This window comes from Taeniopygia guttata, chromosome 6 (assembly GCF_048771995.1).
Source record: "Taeniopygia guttata chromosome 6, bTaeGut7.mat, whole genome shotgun sequence".
NCBI classification, from domain to species: domain Eukaryota; kingdom Metazoa; phylum Chordata; class Aves; order Passeriformes; family Estrildidae; genus Taeniopygia; species Taeniopygia guttata.
Window position 1 is genome coordinate 30590627 of NC_133031.1, and position 20492 is coordinate 30611118.

The following is a 20492-nucleotide window of genomic DNA, read 5'->3' on the forward strand; positions in this document are numbered from 1 at the left end:
CAATTTGGCTGAGCTGCCCATATCTCTAGGAAAAGGGCAGCCATCAGCAGCTCTGTGAGTGCTTCATGCAGTCAGTACAGCTCCTGGCTGGGAAGTAGATGAAGATTTAGGACCGACTGCAAGGTCTGTTGAGGATCTGTGCCAAGGAGCAGCTGGACAGGCTGCTGGCTGAAGCCTGTTACACCACCATGGTTCATAACCGAGGTAATTGTCTGTGTTTGATTTTACACAGGAGATTTGTGGGCATCAATACTTCCTCCACACCAGCTGCTCGGCATATCTGATGCTGTAACCTGAGCTCACTGGCTCTCTTCTTGTCAGAAGGGCACCATCAAGGACATTTTCAAAGTGTATGCCAAGTTATTTGTGAAAACCACTCAGAACATTGAAAATATTGCTTTTCCACAAGGCCAAGTTCTCATTTGATTCCTCATCAGCACGACTCTCCCACAATAACTTTCTTTTCATGTCTTCTCTTCATGTGCATTTACTGGGGGAAATTTTCACTTGACACAAGATAGGTGCCATTAAGAGCAAGCACAGGTTCAAATTTAGGTGAAGAGGAGGTTACACAGATGCAATGAAGATTTAATAGCAAGTTATTGCTGTCCTTCTCACACCATTGATTTCCTTCCCCTTCTGCTTACCACACTTTTTACATTTAGTAGAGTTAGCAGTAACAATCTGTAGTTGTTTTGCATTTTGTATTTAATTTCATTGCTGTTTGGAGTTTGTTTTGGTTTGGTTTTTTTTTCTTTTTTTTCTTTTTTTTTTTGACACAAATGTTACGTACAAATAGGTTTTAGTTACAATTCATAAATAGGTTTTAGTTACAATTCATCTGCACAGTCCTTTCTTCCCTCCTTGCTCACAATTCTGGCTCAATATTTTGTTTCTATATTATTCTCTGCCTGGGCTCAATATGCCCAGCTGTCAGGGTGATTTTCCTTTGATTCTGACCCATCTTAACATTTAAGGAAGGTATTTTAATGCTTTGGGCACCAGACCTGGAGAGAACAGTCCTGTGAGACAGCAATGCCAGGATTCCTGCCTGAATTCTCACCACAGACATCAGCCACGTTGCTTCATTGTCTTCAGAAGGTATTTGGTCACCTGAATCCTTTGAGATGAAGCTTAGGTCTGCAAGCCCTGAAGTCACATGTGTGATATCAGGATAAATGTGCTTACTAAAATTACAGGCTGGTTAGATAAGTTGGACATGTAGACACACATCTGGGGCAGCTGGAATAAATATCCCTTCCCATTATCCACACTAGTGAGCTAATTTAGCTCTTGCTGGAGGCCAGGGCTGCAGGAAACTGCTTTAGGTGCCATGGAAGGAACAAGGGGCAGTGAGGGTGCTATGGTTGCTCTCATTACATTTTCTCTCTGTGGTTTGGTGACTCATGTTTCACACTTCCTCATTTGGCCATTTACCAACAATACGAAGTGTCCTTTTCTAACACAGAAGCTTTTAGGAGAACTGGGCTTGGGTAAACAGTATAAGAATGATTGTTGGTAGCTGTGAAGAGTTCTGGTTCACAGCTTTTCTGAGTGGGCTTGTCTGGATCCAAACACAAGCTCTTTTACAAAAGAGCCAGCTGCTCATGGTACCCCTGATGTACTCAGTGCTTCTGTAGCCCAGAATTTATGATGGATGATGACAATTTGCAATGTCTGATCCTCTTCATCTGAAGATTTCATGCTCAGTAAATCACATGTATTTCTTTTTCCTTATTTTCATCTGTGAAAAAAGCTTCCAGTGCCTTTTCTGAGTTTGCCTTGGTTCATTCTGCTTTAGCTGCACTTGTTTCCAGGTCCTGCATGGGTCTGGAAAGCAGTGTGTATGTTCCTGTGTGCTGTGATGAGGTAGCAGGTGGAGAACTTCAAAAACAAGTTGTTTGGAAATGCAATTAAGATGCCAAGGAGTAACTTGCAAGATTTTGCTGAACATATAGACCCAAACAGGCTATTGCTAAATAGGTGCTGTAGACTAACAAAGCTGTGTTAGGAAAAAGTAAATAGAGAAAGGAAAAGCAAATAGGGAATGGTCATAATAAAATGAAGTAGATGTTCATGTAGGAAAGAAAGGAGAGGATCCTCTTTATTATATTGCAGGTACTAGAGGTTTGTGATTTTCTTTTTAAAATTTTTTGGGTTTTTTGTTAATTTGGTTGTTTTGGTTTTTTCCGCTAAGTGTGAAATATAATATTTCAATTAATTAAATGTCTCAGGAGTTAACCACACAGAGACTCATAGCTGCATCCCTCAAATTTCCTGTGGAATTAAAAGCCTGACCAGCACAATAAAAATATATTATCCTTTGAGCACTTCCTCCTGAAGATACTCTTGGCTTGAAGAGAAAAAATATGGTCCAAAACTTCATCCTCATAGGTCTTCTGGGAAATAGGACTCTGAAACTTTGTTCTTTTTGAATAGCAAAAGATGCAGAGCCAGCCTATGCTTTCCGCAAAACAGATCAGCATCTGCAGATCAGTGTGTAAAACAACAGCAAAGAGTATGAGGCCATGAGATCTCACCAAGGTTTGTCTAGTCAGGCTTCCTGTAATGTGATACCAAATCCAGCAGCAGAGGAATACTGGAATACCTAAGTGCAGAGCCTTCCTTTGCAGGCAATAATATGCCTTTATATCTGGTCAGTCCTACTTATTGATGTTATGAGAAGGGCTTTGCAGTTATGTAGACATACTCAAGCAATCATTACAATGAAGAAGATTTTCAGTTTCTTCCCTCGTTTGCCCCCAGACTGAGCCCTCGTTGAGGCAGAATCAGCACAAAGAGATCTGAACTCACACATAAAAATATGCAGCATTGATGTGGTTTTTTTGTTGTTTGTTTTGGTGGTTTTTTGGGTTTTTTTTGGTTTTGGTTTGTTTTTTTTTTTTTTTTTTGTCTCTGACTAATGATAAAACTTCTATCTTCATCAGGGAGCAGAACCCTCATTTCTTAACAAATTTTGAAGACCATGAGTACATTTCTCACCGTGCAGTTGTGGTACCTCACCTATAGATAATCCACAATCTAGTACAGAGGTCCAAAGAAAACAGCTGAGAGAAAAAAAAAAAAAGACAGCCAGCAAACATCACAATCATGTGCATCCAGATCCTGAGGGAGATCCACTTAAATCCAGCCTTGAATCCAGTCACTGAGTCCACTCCCCTTGGGGAATCCACTTTTTTGTGGTGCTACCACCACCACAGAAGTAATTGACTTCCTGGCTGTCTCAATACTGAGATTTCTCTGGACAGATGCACAATATTTTTGAGCATAATTTAATAAAATCTTGGTATCTTTCTCTGTATTTCTCTTATGTCTTCACTGGTCCCTTTCCATGGGATGCAGGACAACCTAAGGGTCAGTGCAGTATCTGCTCCACAAGGTATCTGCCCCTCAAATATTGTTTGCACTTCCATAGTGTAAAGTGAGACCATTCCAGCTCAGGGATGATGAAATACTGTAGGGGGAAAAAAAAAAAGCAGAACAGGTCTTGCTCATTTGGACAATGCCATAACATTCTTCATTTTGAGGAGGCAGGAGAGGGAGTGGGATGGGATGAGAGAGGTAGTTAGGAAAGAAATAAAACTCAGTTTTCTTCCAACAAAACAAACATACTTTCCAGGAAGCTCAAGGAATTCCACCTTTATTTCTTGCTACAGGAGTTAAAAAAAAAAAAAAAAAAAAAAAAAAAAGAGAGACACAGCACAACCAGCAGTTGCTGTCTGTGCAAATGGATCTGCTTCCTCTTCCACACATAGTAAGGATCAAACCCTTATGCTCACTATCTCCAGCAGCAGGTAGCTGTCATGAACCCCTCACTGTGGTTATGCTGGTGGTCTCAAGTCTTGGAGAGAGACCAGGGCACCCCAGCAGACCCACACCATGCTCCAAGACAGGGCAGCACTACATGACCAGTGCACAGCTGGTTTTCCTTTCAGCCACCCTCTGTACATATTCCCTCTTCTGCACGTGGGTCACCTAACAACCTTATGCCTGCCAGGGATTTTTGGAAATATTAATAATAATTATAGTGACAAAATATATGCCAACTACCCCTTTTAAGGTTTTATTTCTTACTGAAGTGCCAAACCGCCAAATCTCAAACTTCTGAGAAAGCAAATCTTACTATTTGCTCTGAATTCAGCCAAGTTTGATCCTATTACACCCTGTTAACTCCTGCTAGACTTACACTGCCTCATAAAGACTCTGCTGGAGACCAATACTGTCACTTACTCACTTCTTCCCTTTTTACAACCACTCTGCTCTGTCACCCACCTGGCACCAATGACATAAAGCTTTCCATTTTAACCCCTGCCTTGCAGCCTGATATTTATCTTGGATGGGATTCTGATATCTGGTAATCTATTCACTCTCTCCCAGTTTAGAGGATCTTTCACATCCCATGACAGGGAGTTACTCAGAGAGTAGCTCAGATTTCTTATCAATTCAGGCACTGCTTACTTCCCCCTTCTGTTTCCTTAGCAGGAATCAAACCTCAATAATGATGGACTTGTTCTGTTCAGAAGGTTAAGCAGAGGTGCTAAATACACTGCTGAAGTATTAGTAAGTTCCTTGGATTTGGTTTGGAAAGTCATCCCAAAATTTTCTTGAAAGATCAGAATTTGGAGTTACTACAAATGACTGTAAGTACAAGATGAATATAAAGAGTTGTTTGTGAATAATAGGAGCTTGCTGCCATCTGGGCAGCATTAGGAGCCTTAGGATCTTTTAAGCATTGGTAAACAAACATTACAAGAAATGGAAGCCGGACAGAAATAAGACGAGCAAAACAAGAATGAAACAAAAAGTGACATAAGAAATGTCAGTCATCATCGTGATGTCCTTAAAAACCCACCCTGAACAGACAAGCAGGATGTTTTATCAGGCTGCTATCTAAGATAAGGCATCAGCAGGATCTGAAAAGCTGGCTTATGCCCCTCTGCTTTTTAGTTTCAGTACATGTGTTTTTAGACTCAGCTGTCATTCCTTGAAGCATCCATATTCTAAAAGTAAGCAATGAATAGTGAGCAGGGTTTTACTGCAGCCCTTTCCACAACTGTGAATTAAAGGTTTGGATCTCTGTGCAAAACTTGTTGCTCAAGTACCTAAATATAAAACCCTGGCTCAAGCACAAATCAAGTACACCAGAGCCATAAACCAGGCAAGAGCATTACCAAAGCCCAGGGCTCAGAAATGAGTGAGCTCTTGCAGTGTAATGAGTTACTTACTGAGCATCAGCAGAGCCAGATGTTCATGGCCTGTCTCATATTTGAGGAAAAATGTGTTCATTTAAATGTCAGCAGAAGAAGATTTAAGATAATACATTTTTGCTGAGTGTTTGTGAGAGTCTAGAAGAATGCTTGTGGTGGAACCCCCAGCCTCGAGGAACACACAGAAACTCTCCAGGCAACAGTAACTTGATTACCTCCCTCAACCCTGAACTGAACCACAGCAGTGGCTTCAGATTAAAACTGGGCAAGAGGCACAGGGCTGCCAGAGAAGGTGTAAATTCAATGTCTTAAATTGCAAGTCTGGTCAAGTAAGGAACAGTGTTTTACTGAGGATTTCCTTTATGGAGTCACAGCACCAGCACTTCACTAAAGAAAAGCCTATTGTCTCTGAGGGAGAGCTGAGCATTTCCTAGTGCACAGTTGTTAAAAAATAGTCTGTGTCTGGCTCACACTGGGCTGGGCAGTATTTTTCTAACACACCAAGAAAGAGAATCAAGGTGTTCTCAAGTTCCTCAACTCATCCAAAACAGCTGATACACTCCTTGGTGGCCTGGCTGATGTCCCCCATGAGGAGTGACTCTGCAGCCCTGGCTCAGCGAGAAGTGAAGCAGAGTGGCTGCAATCCTAGACAGTCCCTGTGTCTGCTTGTTCAAGGCCAGGGAGCCATTTGGATGCTTGAAGTATTTCCTGTGCTGTATTTAACTCATTGTGGGTTGGAACATGATAACATGATAAGAAAAAAAAAGCAATCATGATGTAGAAACAAATCACTCACGATGCAGGATTGCCTAGTTGGACTTGGACTACCTGGATCTAGTGGCCATCTAAATCTTGGGAAATAGGCCTGTGAATGTTTTAATAGGGGTCTGCACTGTATTTCATACACATTTTCTTTTAAAAAAGCATTGACAGCAGATCCTTCACTCATCATACCAAAACCAAGACGTCTGTATGACTCCCCCAAGTGCAGAAAGCCCCTTTGTTTAGACAACATCAGCCAGAAAATGCCTAAGAAACCAAGGAGATGGATAGAAACCATCTGAGAGCCAACAAGCCCTTGGAAAAAAAATGATTAAACAAGCTGACAACCTACATAGATACCCCAAGTTCATCCATACTTTACCTTCAACTCCAAAATACCTTATTGAGTGAATTAAGCTTATTCTGAAGGCAAATATCTATGGATATTTGGGAATGTTGTGTGGGTCAGAGTAGAAAAGTGGCTCCTAGTAAAAGATCTGGGTGGATGTGTATGTGTGTGTTTGTGTGTGTCTGTGTGTCTGTGTGTGTGTGTGTAGTGTATATATATATATATATATATATATATATATATATATATATATATATTCCTCATTCCCTGGATGATGGAACTTATAAAATCTACAAACTTTTTTTTTTTTTTAATGGATACACAACACTTTTAGGAGACATATAATTAGTGGTTAATCCAGCCCAAACTGTTATATCCCAAAATTACTGTGGCTGTCTTAGTTTCTGGCCACTGGATGTCACTACTGATTCATTTCAGAGGACCAGCAGATTTTTTTATTTTTTTTTCCTTATGCGTGCAAAAAAAATACCCTCCTAATTTGGAGAAAATGAAACATTATTTTACTTCTTATTATTGTTTATAAGGACTTGACAGACCATTTTCCTAAGTCAGCATAGCATGCCTGTTTCCTTGTCTCTAAATGTGAAGGAGCACAGGCACAGACTGTTTCCTTGCATTGCCAGACAACTTCTTCTGGTCAGGGAAGAGATCTTGGGATCCAGGGGGAAACTGCAGGTTTGGAGTGATGGTGCCATGTCAAAACTGCTTGGAGAAGAAGCAGCTCCCTTCATCCTGGGGGATGCCAGGAGCCTGGCAGGAGGCAGGGGAGGGTGCTGGGACCCTGCTCCATACTTTCCTGGAGCTGGTGCTAAATGCCAGCTCAGCACCACCTTCATTCCCTACCTCCCCTGTGGAAACAGGACAGATTTACTTATTTTCTTGGAGATAAAAGGCTGATCCCAAGTATTGTAAATTTTAATAAACAGGTCACTAAAGATGAGCTCTCTACAGATCCACCCCAGCGTGTTGGACACTTGCATGGACATCAAGTGAGAGCTGGGTCTGCTTCTGAAGCCTTGCAGGTAGCAGAGATTGGAGGACAAAGTATTCTGTTCTGTTCTGTGATATCTTTGCTCTGCTCTCTGGCATCCCCACAGACCAGAGGAGAGGCAATCTGAGAGAAGCAGATGAAATGGAGCTCTGGGGAGGGAAGAGAGAAGATGGCATCAAGATTTAGATGAGAAGAAAGAGTTTTATGGCAATGAAAGGCAGGTTAAGTAGATCCTGGAACAATCACATCAAAGAAATGAAACAAGGAATCAGCCTTGCTTCCTTGAGACCTCTGGGCAGATCATATACATTTACCCACTCAGCGCAGTGCTCTGGGGGTCTGGCACAACCACTGGAGTGCTCTTCTAAACATTCTGTGAGTCCACCCTGCTCTGCCTGAGTCCCACCTCATGCCAAGGTTGCTCAGAACTTCCCAGGAAAAGGTCTTATTTGCCATTCAGTATATCCTCACAAAACTTTCACCACTCAAGCTGAAAACTCCTGCTAGATTTTTCTGCCTCAAGCTGAAAAGCAACGGAATTAAACTATTAATCTATTTATAAGAAAGAAAATTGAAAGAGAAATCATATACTCAGTAGAAACTTCTAGAGATTAATAATTGGACTCTTCCAAGATTTATCCCCTTTAGGCACGCAAGGATCCCCAAGCCACTTAAAAACTGGCTGAGAGCCTGGGAGGAGAAAGGAGAACAGGACCAGACAGCTAAAGGGGTGGAGATTTTTTTAGACAGGGTCAATTAAGCTGGTATAGGCAACCCAAAATTACTGCCTTTGAGCTCCTCCTGTCCACCTGGAAGTGTTTTTAATGCTTTTTTGTTAATGCTTCCCCTTGTGACACAGTTTGTGATTGGGTGTTGTTTGGGGTGATTCATGTATTTACAAAAGCACAGATTTTGGAGTTGCAGGGTTCCCAAGCCTATCACAAGCTCTTGAAGAGCAGAGCATGGCCTTACATCTTCATCATCCAAGCCATGAGCTTGGTCCGGGGTGAATTACATCAGCTTGCTAATCTCCTGCAGTGACATAACCAGATAAAGATAGTGGTGACCAACACCCAGTTATCTCATGGAGCTGTTGCTCTAACAGGGCTGAGCCAGGGCTCTCCCCATCACTGACCTCATTGGAAACCTGAGGAACTCCTCAGATTTCTGCTGGGACGCTCATTTTGATTTAATCTGTCTGGCTTTTTGCCAGCATAAAAATTTCCTATCTGAGATTTTCCAATGTTGTTTCAGTGAGAGCTAAATAAACCAAGGAGGTCTTCTGGAGCTTCTCTTTTTCCTCCTGTTTCCTTAAGTGCAGATCCATATTAATGCTGTGGGGAAATAGAGCCATGTGCAGAGTCGTATTCATGTCATGAAATGACATGATGAAATGAAAGAAATGCATGTAACAGCACAGAGAGGGCACAGAGCAGGTACTTCACCTAACTGGCTGACTTTGCTCAGGAAAAGAAAAAAGAAGCAGCAGGACCATGCCCATGGGAGCCACCCTTTACATCAGCTAATGAAAGAGCTACTTTATTTAAATCAGGGTATCCAGTGAAATATTCTCGCTCCACCAGTGTGACTGGGAATTTGGCTGGAGGGAGGAGGAAAAACAAAACAAAACAAAAAAAAACACAATCAAAAAACACAATCAGAAGAAACAAAATGGCTTTTTGGACAAATTTGCTCCATCCTTTCTGGCCCTGGATTTCTTTATGTTGGCTGGGAGAGCCAAGCAGACAGCAAAGGTCAGCCATGGCATCTCAGTCCCAATATACTGCAATGCCTGTAGGGCATTTAAAGCTTTTTAATACGTAAGGAAACAAGGTGAATGGGTGTTTGGAATCAAAGCTAGGGACTTCTACACCATGCCAGGACATCTTTTAACTCCATTGCACTACCACTGGTATCAGCACAATTACTTGCAGAGAAAGAATCTGCTCAGACTGAGGGAGAGAACCTGATCCCTTCTTTTCAGCTGAAAATGTAAACTTTGGGACAAGGATAACTTCCATTTTGCAGAGGTTCAGTTTGGTTCTCTCTTCAACCATTCTGTAAAGCAGCATATTACAGGAAAGCTATTTATTAGTCCAAACCAGGATACTGGCTTGAATATCAACTTTAAATAATCTTTTAGAATCATAGAATTATAGAATTTCTTAGGTTGGAAGTACCTTTAAAGTCCCTGTGTCCAGCCAATAACACAGCACTGCCAAAGCCACCACAAAACCCTGTCCCTAAGCACCACATCTATTGAACTTTGAAATATTTCCAAGGCTGGTGGCTCCACCACTCCCCTGGGCAGCCTGTGCCAGTGTTTCCCCACCAGCTCATCTTTGAGCACATGGGAACAGCCTGCTCCTCAGCCCTGAGAGTTTCCTTCCTGAAGAATGCCCAGCCTTCCTGAACTCTTCAGTTCTTCTTCCAAGGAACTCCATGAATCTGTCTCCCAAAGAGGACTGTCTTCTCTCCAGATGACCAACACAGCAGTTCTGTGGATCCTTCTCACTTCTCTGAGAATCAAAACCTCACCAGCACCCTGTCCCTCAAATTTTGGGGTGCTGGCCCAGGCTTCTCTCTAGGAAGCCTGGGTTTATCCCTTCCCCCTTCAAATCTAGTTTAAAGCTGTTTCAATGAGCCCTGCTAATTCCTGTGCAAGATCCTTTCCCATTTTGACACAGGTGTACCCCAGCTGCATCCAGCTCAGCGTCGTGTAAACTGACCCATGATCAAAAACCCCAAAATTCTGCCAATGACATCAGGCTTGGAGCCAGCTATTGATCTGCTGGCTCTTCCTGTTTCTTCCCTCATCATTCCCTGCAACTGGAAAGGTGGAAGAGAACACTGCCTGTGCTCCTGATCCCTTAACTTGTTGTCCCAAGCCCCAGAAGTCTCTCTTGATTGTGCTTGAAGTTCTTGTCACAAATTTGTCACTTCCTACCTGAAAAATCAGTCATGGATAGAAATCCAACACTCATACCAGGGCAGAAAGCTTTCTCTTCACATCTTTAATCTGAACTCTAGGAAGGCAGTACACTTCCCTAAGAAATGAGTCTGTTTGGCACAGTGGGCTTTCTAAGCCCTTCAGGAGGGAGCCTCCTCTGACACTGACCCATTTCATTCCACAGTCTCACTATATATTAGGCTACGAAACTTGAATTTTCCCAACAAGAAAGCAAAGAGGGAAGGAGCTGGCCAGAGCTTTATGAGGCACTTTGGCAGCATCCTTCCTTCCCCACTCCACTGCCTGGCAGATGACTCCCTGAATGCCTTAGTACCCACTGCATGCTTCTCCTTCCTTTCCTGAAGTGTTGCTTTGTCCTGTGGAAACTCAAATACATATGATAATATGTAAGGAGTTCTTCCTATGTCTTTTTATGAGCACTGTGAAAGATGTCAGATGATTATCTGAGGCCTCCCTGCCAAACCCATTGCTTCAGGGGGACACATGGAGGCTGGCAAGAAAAGGAAATCCTATGGCCAAAAGCTCTTGGAGAGAGCAGCTTCTCCTCCCACTTGCAGAGACCATGCTTAAATATTTGTGGTATCATAAATATGCTCTTTAGCATGTGCACTAATAGATCTCTGGAACACAGATGGGTTTGGACTCTTGGGCTTGTGAAAAGCAAGGTAAGAAGTGTCCAGTGTGTGTGTGAGGGGGTGTTGGGTGGGTGTCTGCTGGGCTCAGGGTTATTCTGTTTGACCCCATCCTGGTACTAAAGCAGCCTGCTGCCATTACAGCTGTGGGATTTTGAAAAGAACAGTTTTTTATCACTAACCTGGTTGACTACAGCATAAACATTACACATAGGGAGGAAAAGTTACTACCATGGGGAGAAAATGTGGTAAAACAGACCTCTAGTGCCTTATAGGTTATATATCCACTCATGCATGCATGAAATGAATATAAGAACATACAAAATTATTATATAAACATAGCTGATAATATTCTGCTTGCTCTCCATACAGCAATTTTATGCTAAAAGGTGCCACTTACCTAACATGGTGCTAAAGCCTCAGTTTGAAGTCTTAATTCCCTTCTTCAGCCATGTTAAACCCCTCCTTTGGGAGCAGAACTTCCTTTTTCCCCCATGCCCTTGCTTTCTCATGCTGTTTGCTCATGGCTTCAGAGAAGTCTCTTCAGCCTCAGAAGCTGAGGTCCTTCCTAAGAAAAGCAGAGTTAAAGACATGCTGAAGGTTTTACCTGTAGTGGTTTGGTGTAAGAAGACAGCAATGCCTCTGGGGCAGAGGGGTTGAGGCTGATTTTAATGATTTCCTTCATGTCACAGGGGAAGTTTAAATAGATTTCTGTGCCCTGAACATGAGACCAGTAAGAAGTGATTTCTGTTTAAGTAGGTGTTAGGAGGTAGGAAAGAGTGTTGTAATAACAGCCTGTCTCATAAGCCAAGGAAGTGAGATGTTGAATCTGTACCCAAACAAAGAGTGAACCTGAGTCACAAGAACATTTTGCATTTACAGGGCAGCTTTCACTGGAGAATTTCAGCCTGTTCCAGAGTGTTTTGCCTACCTGGAGAGCCGGGGTAAACACATGAACTTACACCAAGTGCAGCTTTCCTTGGTGATGTCATGGAGCCAAACAGTCAGGGAACACAGAGCCTAGGACTGTTTCAGTATGAGTAAAAGGACAGAATCTGCCCCCTTATGCTTAACTTTCACATCTCTTTTCCCCTGTAAATTAAGCATTCATTCCACTTTATAGACAGGTAACTGATGTACAGAGATCCCAGGGAGTTTGTCTAAAGTCACAAATTGAGGAAGGCAATGAAAAAGGACCCAAAAGTTTTGGCTTTGTGCTCTAACCCCAAGGAAAGCTTAATTTGGCACTAGAAGCTGCTTGATCTTTAGGGCTTCTGCATGAACAGGGAGTAGTTTGGTTAATGAAATAATATCCCAGGCACATATGAAGAGCAATTACTTGCTCTCATATAAACTCTCATGTATTCATCTAGAAAAAATGTTCATGACTCAGTCATCTGGGATGGTTCAGGCTACTCACCCTCCAGCATGAGGCGTAGGCATTGCAGTGGTGAAGTTAAAAAGGAAGACACGTGACCCCAATTACTCACAAGGAGAAGAATTATGATCTCAGATACAGTGGTATAAATCCAAAGCCATTCCTCCCTGAAGTAATTGGCATCATATTATATTTTCCCTAACATACAGGAAATCAGGATGCAGTCTGTAATCCCAGTTTGTCTGCAGAGCTTTGTTCAGGGAGAGGCTTTGCTCTCCTGCAATGGATGTAAAGTGATGGAGAAAAATAGTGCTGGAAAATGTGCAAGAAAGAAAAATGTGCCAAGCTTCCCTGTAGCAAGAACACCAAATTACTACTTAGTTTTAACAGTGTACTTAATAAGGATTTCGCTTTTTAAATCAGGTTTTCTCCATTCTTAATAAACAATAAAAACAAACTGATATACAGAATGACTGTCTAGTTGACCTGTATCTCAATTTCCCCTTTTTTGCTCTGGATATCACGAACACTGAGGAAGGAAGGTGTTGACTGTCAGGAAAGGTGAAGAAAATTACAAACTTACAAATTTACAGATGGAATTTGACAACAAACACAAATCTAGTATTAAGGACATTGCAAGTTCAGAGAAAAGATTAATTAATGTAATGACCACAGTGAACTGTTCCTGTGGGATATGGGAAATTGTATGAAGCTATTTCCATCAGTGCAGAACAAAGGACTCAGGACTTGAAAAGTGGGGACTGGATTCATCACAGCTGGAGATCACATAGAAAAATATTCTAAATAGACCCTTCATTTATCATTTTTGAGATTTTGATAATTGTAATATTCTCAACTTTGGGGTTTTCAGTAATTTGGAATTGACAGATGAGAACTTTACCCCTTGTGACTACAGAAAACCTGGCAAGAAGTGAACAGGAAAAGGATTCAGTTTGAAACATTATAGGCACCTAGCAAGTTTCCAGCACATCAGGCAACCCAGAGGTTTTACAAATATGTGTGCTTTTAACATTTTCTAAGACCACAAAAGCAGTTCAAATATATGTAAAATTATATTATTGGCAAATTGTCCCAGCAGGCTACAGGAGTTATTCCTTAAAAACTCTGGATGTGCAGGAGGACAGATGGGGTGCCACCACAAAACTTCCTGCCTGCCCTTGCTGCTGGCACAGGGAGGAGCACAACCTGCAGCTCCAGTGCATGTTACAGCACTTTATGGGCACTTATTGAAATTTCTGGCTGGTCACCTGGTTCAGATTCCTTCCTGAAAAGTCTTGGCACACACAGCTTGTTGCTATAATTTCTAAGTATGCAGAGGACATGCTTGTGCACCAGTAAAGCTGCAGATCTGTGGATTTAGGAAAGCTGATACCTGTTTTACATGCATGAATGCAAAGCATGTATATTTACACATGCACAGAGGGCAGATGTATTTTACATATGTGGCAGCATGTGTGTAATGGAGTGTAACACAAGGTCCAGGGGTATCATTAGGAGACACTTGAGTGAAGGTGGTGAGGAAACTGTTTGCACTGGCACTGCTGAAATACTGGAGCCTCCTGCCTCTTTGCAGAGAGAGGCATTGTAACAACTTGAAATGTTTTTGTGGCAGATCCAAGAATAGTAAAACCTTTCCCAGCATCAAGTACAGTCAGAGTGATGGTTTGCAGTCGTTTGCTGTGTGTAATTAACAACTCCCCATATCTGCATCAGTCAAAACTCCTGCTGTGGAACTTCCACGTCTCTGGTAACCCTGGCAGAGAGGTGGCCCCAAATAGCACCCAGCCCAGCACAGCTGAGTGGGGCCAGCTGCTCTGTGATGCTTCATAATCACAACTGTGTCCTGGTCTGCGTTGGGCACCCTGAATGTGCAAAAGCATAGAGCAAAAAATGAACTCCTTTAATTAAGTATCCTTTATTACTAAAGTAATGAGTGTTTTTGCGGCAATTTTATACACTTTCAGTTCAGGGATGATTTTTTTTACTGAAATAGTACCTCAGCACACCTGCAGTGTGTCCAGTGTGATCAGCAGAGAAGGTGCTGTACTCCCAAACAGCAAAATCCACCTCCCACAATAAGCTCATCTTCCCTCTGAAGAGGCTGTTCTGCTTTTCTCATGGAGACACTTACAAAAGCTGCCCCTCAAAGTTCTGCTCTTCCTCTGGACCCTGATGGGAAGTGACCACTGGTCCTTTGGCTAACCAGCAGCATCCAAGTCTCTGATCCAGGAAGAAGAAGCTGGACACATGGCACATTTGTGAGATGAAGGAGGATGTGAGGGGGAAACATCTAAAGGACCCTGAGAAATTAAAAGCTATCCTGTCAACAGTAAGAGTCTGCTGAGGTCTGTGTTTTGGCAGCTGGGAAATGTCACACAATGTAGTCTTCACAAACACAAGAGATTCTGGTTCTTGAGAAGCTTTAAAGCAAAGGATTCTATCCAGTGTTGCATGAGAAGAGAGTATTGTCTCCAGAGGTGACACACCTCCTTTTATTTTGTTTAGGGACCTTGAGTCTCCATCATAGACACAGTCCCTTACAGGCTCTGATGGGAGCACAGGGCTCTTTCCCAGCAGCACCATCCCAGATCCCAGCCAGGACCAAGTCTCCAAGGCTCAAGAGAAGCTAAATCTCTAAAATTGCATAAAGATTGCTCTGTAGCCCTATTTTCGAAAGTGTTGATACTCATTTACCTCCTCTCACCTGAAAGCTAGCTAAAACACTCCAGTGCACTTTGAACTGCATTTTCCTCATTCTTGGTGAATAGAGAAATCTTTAATGGGGTATTTATTTAGTGTACCAGAGCCAACAGGTGTAGATGATTTGGAACTGCCAAGGACAAATCACCATGTGTAATGTTAAGACAGTTACTCCAGGGAGGAGAGAGGGAGGGGGGAAGTGCTGTATATTAGCATAACTATCTCCTCACACATCCTCTCTCTTCTTTGCATAATATCCTAGTCTTGTGGGCCCCTGCCAGCAAAATAAAACAATGATCCCAGCCCTGTGGGCCTGTCATTATTGATTTATAAAATACTTACAGCTAGTTGTGTTAAATGTGTCCTTCCATTGCAAAGAGGAATTACTGGGCATCCAGTGGTGTAAGACTGCACCGTTATTATCATGCTTTAGGAGTTACATATAAAGATATCTTCAAAACGTCTTTTTTTAGGCATTTTGACTACTCTACGGAAACCCATCTGGAAATGAACGTAGCTGGACTAATGTATGTAATGAATCTAATGTGCTGTTCTTCCACATTAAGGATAAATCTAATAGGATGATTGAGTGGGGCCAAACTTCTCCAGGAAATTCCTTTATAATACATGATTGAATTATTGTTTTTCTATTAGGGAAGCCAAAACATTCAGTGTTCTTGACAATGCAGGATGTGTGCCGTAACTTTTTTGCCACTAAGCTAGGCATACTGTATCTGGACGTATGCCCAGCTTTTTTGAGTATTTCCAGTTGAGTGATTTATTTATTTTCCAAAGAAAGGCTACATAAGTTATCCAGAACTCAGTAGACTTCTTTTCGGGTCAGACGACAGCACTTGGTGCCTGGCTGCCAAATGGACAAAATCTCAGGAATTCAGAGGTGTTTCCAGCAAAGCTGTGATTTTCCTAATGGATACCTAGAAGTTGTGTTTGAGGAACTGCTAAACCTTTTCTCAACAGAAATTGTGCTCCTAACTCCCTTTGCAAATCTCTACTTCAAGTCTGCTTTCAAGCCCCTAATTAAGCTGATTTTCAGAAATGTTGTCCTTCCAGCTGCAAGCCTGGGATCTAAGAGAAGCTGAATGTAGCACATGTGAAAATTTGGTTATTTATTTATAAGCCAAATATGACTCTAGAAGCCTGACTTCAAATGCCTTTTAAAATCTAGATTCAATGATCTTAAAGGTCTTTTCCAAACTAAATAATTCTGTGATTCCATAATTTGAATGTGGATTGTTTGGTCTTTATGGCACTGTGCATTTGAGATACCCACATGCACTCCCAGGGGTAACAACCATAAAATGTGTGTCATTATTAGTGCACATGATGAGAATATGCTGTGACTCTAGGACATCCTGAAACTTCAAAAATATATGGTTATATACAAAAGGAGAAAGGGAGAACTCTATGTTTTTTCAAACTACGGTTTTGGAAAAGGTGGTATTTATTAATGCAGCCTCCTAACCTTGTCTAAAAGATCTCATTGCTCATTTCCTGTAGCAACAGAGCTTCTTCCTTTCAGTTTTTTTAATAGGGGAGGGCAATTATTTTTCTTCTGTGAATAAAATACTTGACGCCATCCCCCACCCCTTCCCAAGTAGTCTCAGGTCAAATCAGTCATATAGTTGCAGCTGGAAACTATTTTTGGCCTAGGTTTACAGAGGATATCCAGATACTCTACCAAATATTTAAGGCACTCAGCCAGGGTGTGGGAGATGGCAGGTTCAAATCTCTCTGGAAAAGTGGATTTGAATCCACCCCCCAAGAGGCAGCTATCATTAGCATCTTGCTGTGTAGGAATGATGAGTGAATGATTCAACCAACCTGAGGTTTGACCAGCTACTTGTCTCACTTGAGGCTTTCCTCAGTTCTTGGGCTGCAGGGAAGGTGGGATGGGGAATAAAACCAAGCAGGGCCCCCCCTTTTACCTCTCAGGCTAAACTAAGCCACTTTTACATCCAACCATCATCTGTCTCAGTCATGCAGAGGTGAGGCTGAGCTCGCTTTCACCCCTACCCATCTTCCAGAGAAACCAGTGTTTCATTGCTGTGTTTGATTTCTTTTTAATCCTCCTTAAACTGAAAGTCAGAGATCATCTGCCACCGAGCCAGGATCCTTACTCATCCTGGCAGAGATCAGGTTCTGACCTCTGGGACACCAAATAAAAGCAAGGAGGGGAATAATATTTGTTGGCTTTGTTAGTAACAGAGATTGAAAGACACCCAAGTGGGTAAAACTGGAGTGGCCCAGTACCTGCTCTGTGCACAGAAAATGCTGGTCCTCTCGTGGTGGTATTTCTCTACATGTGCCCCACAGCCTTGCTCCTCAAGTGTATCTGGAGTTAAACAGCTCTGCAGGTTAACCCATACTTCTTGTGCAGCCGAGTGTTTATCATCCTTGAGGAATCTCGCCTGTGGAGGTTTGATTAATTTTTTTCATACACATATAAACAGATTCAAGATGTTCTTGCTCAGCCAGAGGATAAAGGTTTCTCCTATCCTATCTCAGCTCTCCATCAGAAAAACAGTCAGTCCCAGTGTGCCAAGATTCTCCCAAAGGCATTATTGCCGTCATCTGTGCTCACGAACACGGGCTTGCAGAACTCCTGAAAAAGAAGGGCACTGTCCTTTCCCAGCATGAGCTCTGAATTCTGGATAGCCCCAGGTTGGAATTGCTTCTTACATTCCCTAGAGCCAGGAGAGCTCTGAGAGAAGACCTGGAGATGCCATGCACACAGGAGAAGTAACGGTGGTCAGCTTTGAACAGTGGCCCAGCCTCTCCAAAGCAGAAGTATAAAACCTGTGATTCCAGTTTGGACAAGTGCAGAGCATGACCTAAACCTTCCTAGTTCACTCAAGAGTTTTCCCTTTCCCTCCTAAGCTGCCAAATCACCCTGCCAGATATTGCTCAAGTGCTGATGTGGGTTTGCACTGTGTGTGCCACGTGTGAGTGGATGTTAAAGACAGTCATTATCGTTAGAAAATCTGCATTTGCTATAAAAACTCACTGCAAAATCACTGAAACCTCATCAGAGGATTGATCCACATGCACCCACAGAGAGCTCCCTGGGATGCTCCAGACCCACTTGTCCTTTCCTCCAAGGCAGAGGGCAGGCTGTGTGTCCAGTACAAATCCAACGAAACTCTAAGCAGTCTCTAAGTGATTTCGCTGATCTTAAATGAAGACAAGATTATTTGGTTTAGGGTTCAAAAAAAGTGAAAAATTTCCACCATTCCACCCTTTCTTGCCAAACCCCAGATACTTAAATTGAATGCAACTGGACCTTAAAAACCCCACCAAAACTGAGTATTTTGATTATCTGGGATCTCAGCCTTCTTTCTGAGAAATAAGGTTACAGGAAGTGGAAAAGAAAGTTCATTTTAGAAAATCCTTGACACCAGTGCTACAGTCTTGCTCTTGTATCAGTGTCCTAACATGGTGAAAGGCTCTTCTGACCAATTCTGTTTAATTCTTTGTGGGAGATGTCTGCCTATTCAGTCTAGTATAATCTGTCTATACTATCTCATTTGCAGTCTAATCATCAGCACCACTATATTCCTGCCTGGCAGCATGAAACATCCAGGTCCAGGATCTCTGCTTTCTTCACCCCTTTTGTTTTGCCTTTTGATTTGCATGTATGCAGATCCACATTTCAGATTTACCCCATGATATCAGGTTTTGCATTCCCTCACCATTTGCTACCTCAGACAATTGTGCAAAATAGAATTCATAGTTCTGGAAGTCCAGAGCTTGTCAAAGCTCTCCTCTGCACCACTTCCTACTGACATGTTTTCATGTTAACAAAATAAAATGCCAGGGATCCCCTGTAGCATGTTTCCAGCTTTCCAGAGCAGTCTGAGGAAGGAACTTGTTCACTGATTGCCACAGCTACACAATGTCATAAAATGTCATTATTAATGTATTTCCTTTATTAGGCAGAATAATATGAATTATTCCCTCATAAATTTTTACAGTAACTCCTCCCTTCACAGGGCTCTGGTTGACAAGAATTGTAGGTCTAATTATTGGAACATGTGCTTTAATGTGTTTTAGTGTCATGTTTTCCTTTAATTGTATTATATTGTAAGCCTGCTCTAGAAATAACACTATTAAAGTTCCCTTTCAAAACAAAGATCAATCAAAGAGACAAGCAATTATTTCATTATCCTTAAGAAGCTCATAACATAATGAAAGGAATGTTAAAAATAAACTAAATGGGTGTACTTGATTGAAAGAATAGATCAGTCCTAGTGACTTTTCTCAGAGAGTAAAAAATTATCCAGGATTACATTTTCACAGCTTTGAGTATATTATGGATTCTCTGTTCCTAATAATTAAGTAAGGAAGACTTTTTTCGATAATAAACTGAGAATGAAATTAGCAACAGATGTATCTGAGGAGAAGCAAACAGGATGAAAAGCCAAAACTGCAGTTCTGAGGGATTAGGTGGTGTTTGGGTTGACTGAGTCCTCCCCTGCCTGCCTTGGAGGAGACTCCCCTTGTGACTCCACACCATCCCTGCTGGGGAGCCCTGGAACCCTCTTGAAGGGAATTTTGCAAAGCTTTATGGGCCTTCTTTGATTTTTTTTTCCCAACTTTTTGTAGTATTGGAGCCTTTCAGAAGCTCAGATACTGAAGGCAGAAGCAGTGTAGAGGAACATCAGAGAAAAAAATTTGTAACAGAAAAGCTTTCCCAAGAAACTGTAAGGAAAAAAAGCTGGGCAGGTGGGATATGGGTTAAGGGAGGAGTTTGTCTCTCTTCTCAGTCCTCTATCCAAGTCTGACTTGTCTGGCCTTTAGTCTAAAACAGACAGCTGTTCTAGACTAAAGCAGCTGGAAACCACGAGGCAGCCTGGCTGCAGAAGGTGGAGGCAGCTTTGGGACATTTGTCATGTGTCACTGGGGCCAGATGAACTCTGCAGCACGGAAGACAAAGCTCAGAAGAACCAGAAAGAGCAAATTTCTCCTTTCACAGGCACAGCAAAATGCCTTGCTTTGTGTCTGATTTCCTCAGCAGAGGGGGAAAACCAGGTGGAGGATGAGGGGTCTCAGATCAGCAGCACCGGGCAGGCTGGGTGGGCATCACTGCCCTCCCCTGTGCCCCTGCCCAGCAGCCAGGAGGAGCAGGCAGCCACCAGAACTGGTTTCTGTGGGGTCCCTGAGCCAGCTGTGCTGGGAGCAGCGCTTTGGACATCTGCTCTACCTACACAGCCATTTTTACAGCATAACTCTCCCAGGGGGGTGTGTTTTTACTCCTCACAACACAACTGGGCTGGCAGTGCCCTCCTGCTGTTGGTTGGACCTGAAATTGAAGCTGGAAGTATCCAATCAATACTGCTTATACACATCCCTGCTCAGAATTCTTTTAGCTGCCTTTGTTCCCATTTTCCTGAGCAAAGAGAGGAGTGAGAGCAGCTGCAG

At 42.4% G+C, this 20492-nt stretch overlaps 1 long non-coding RNA gene across 1 annotated transcript in view; it reads right to left on the reverse strand.

Annotated features, from left to right (window-relative positions):
• Window positions 1-2905: 2905 nt before the first annotated feature.
• The window catches only part of LOC121470160 (uncharacterized), a 63505-nt gene continuing 45918 nt past the window's right edge, over window positions 2906-20492 (reverse strand). The window contains exons 2-3 of the long non-coding RNA XR_012056772.1: window positions 11355-11522; window positions 2906-3475 (exon numbers count right to left, since the gene is read on the reverse strand). This is a non-coding gene — a long non-coding RNA (uncharacterized lncRNA). The remainder of the gene's footprint in view (window positions 3476-11354; window positions 11523-20492) is intronic.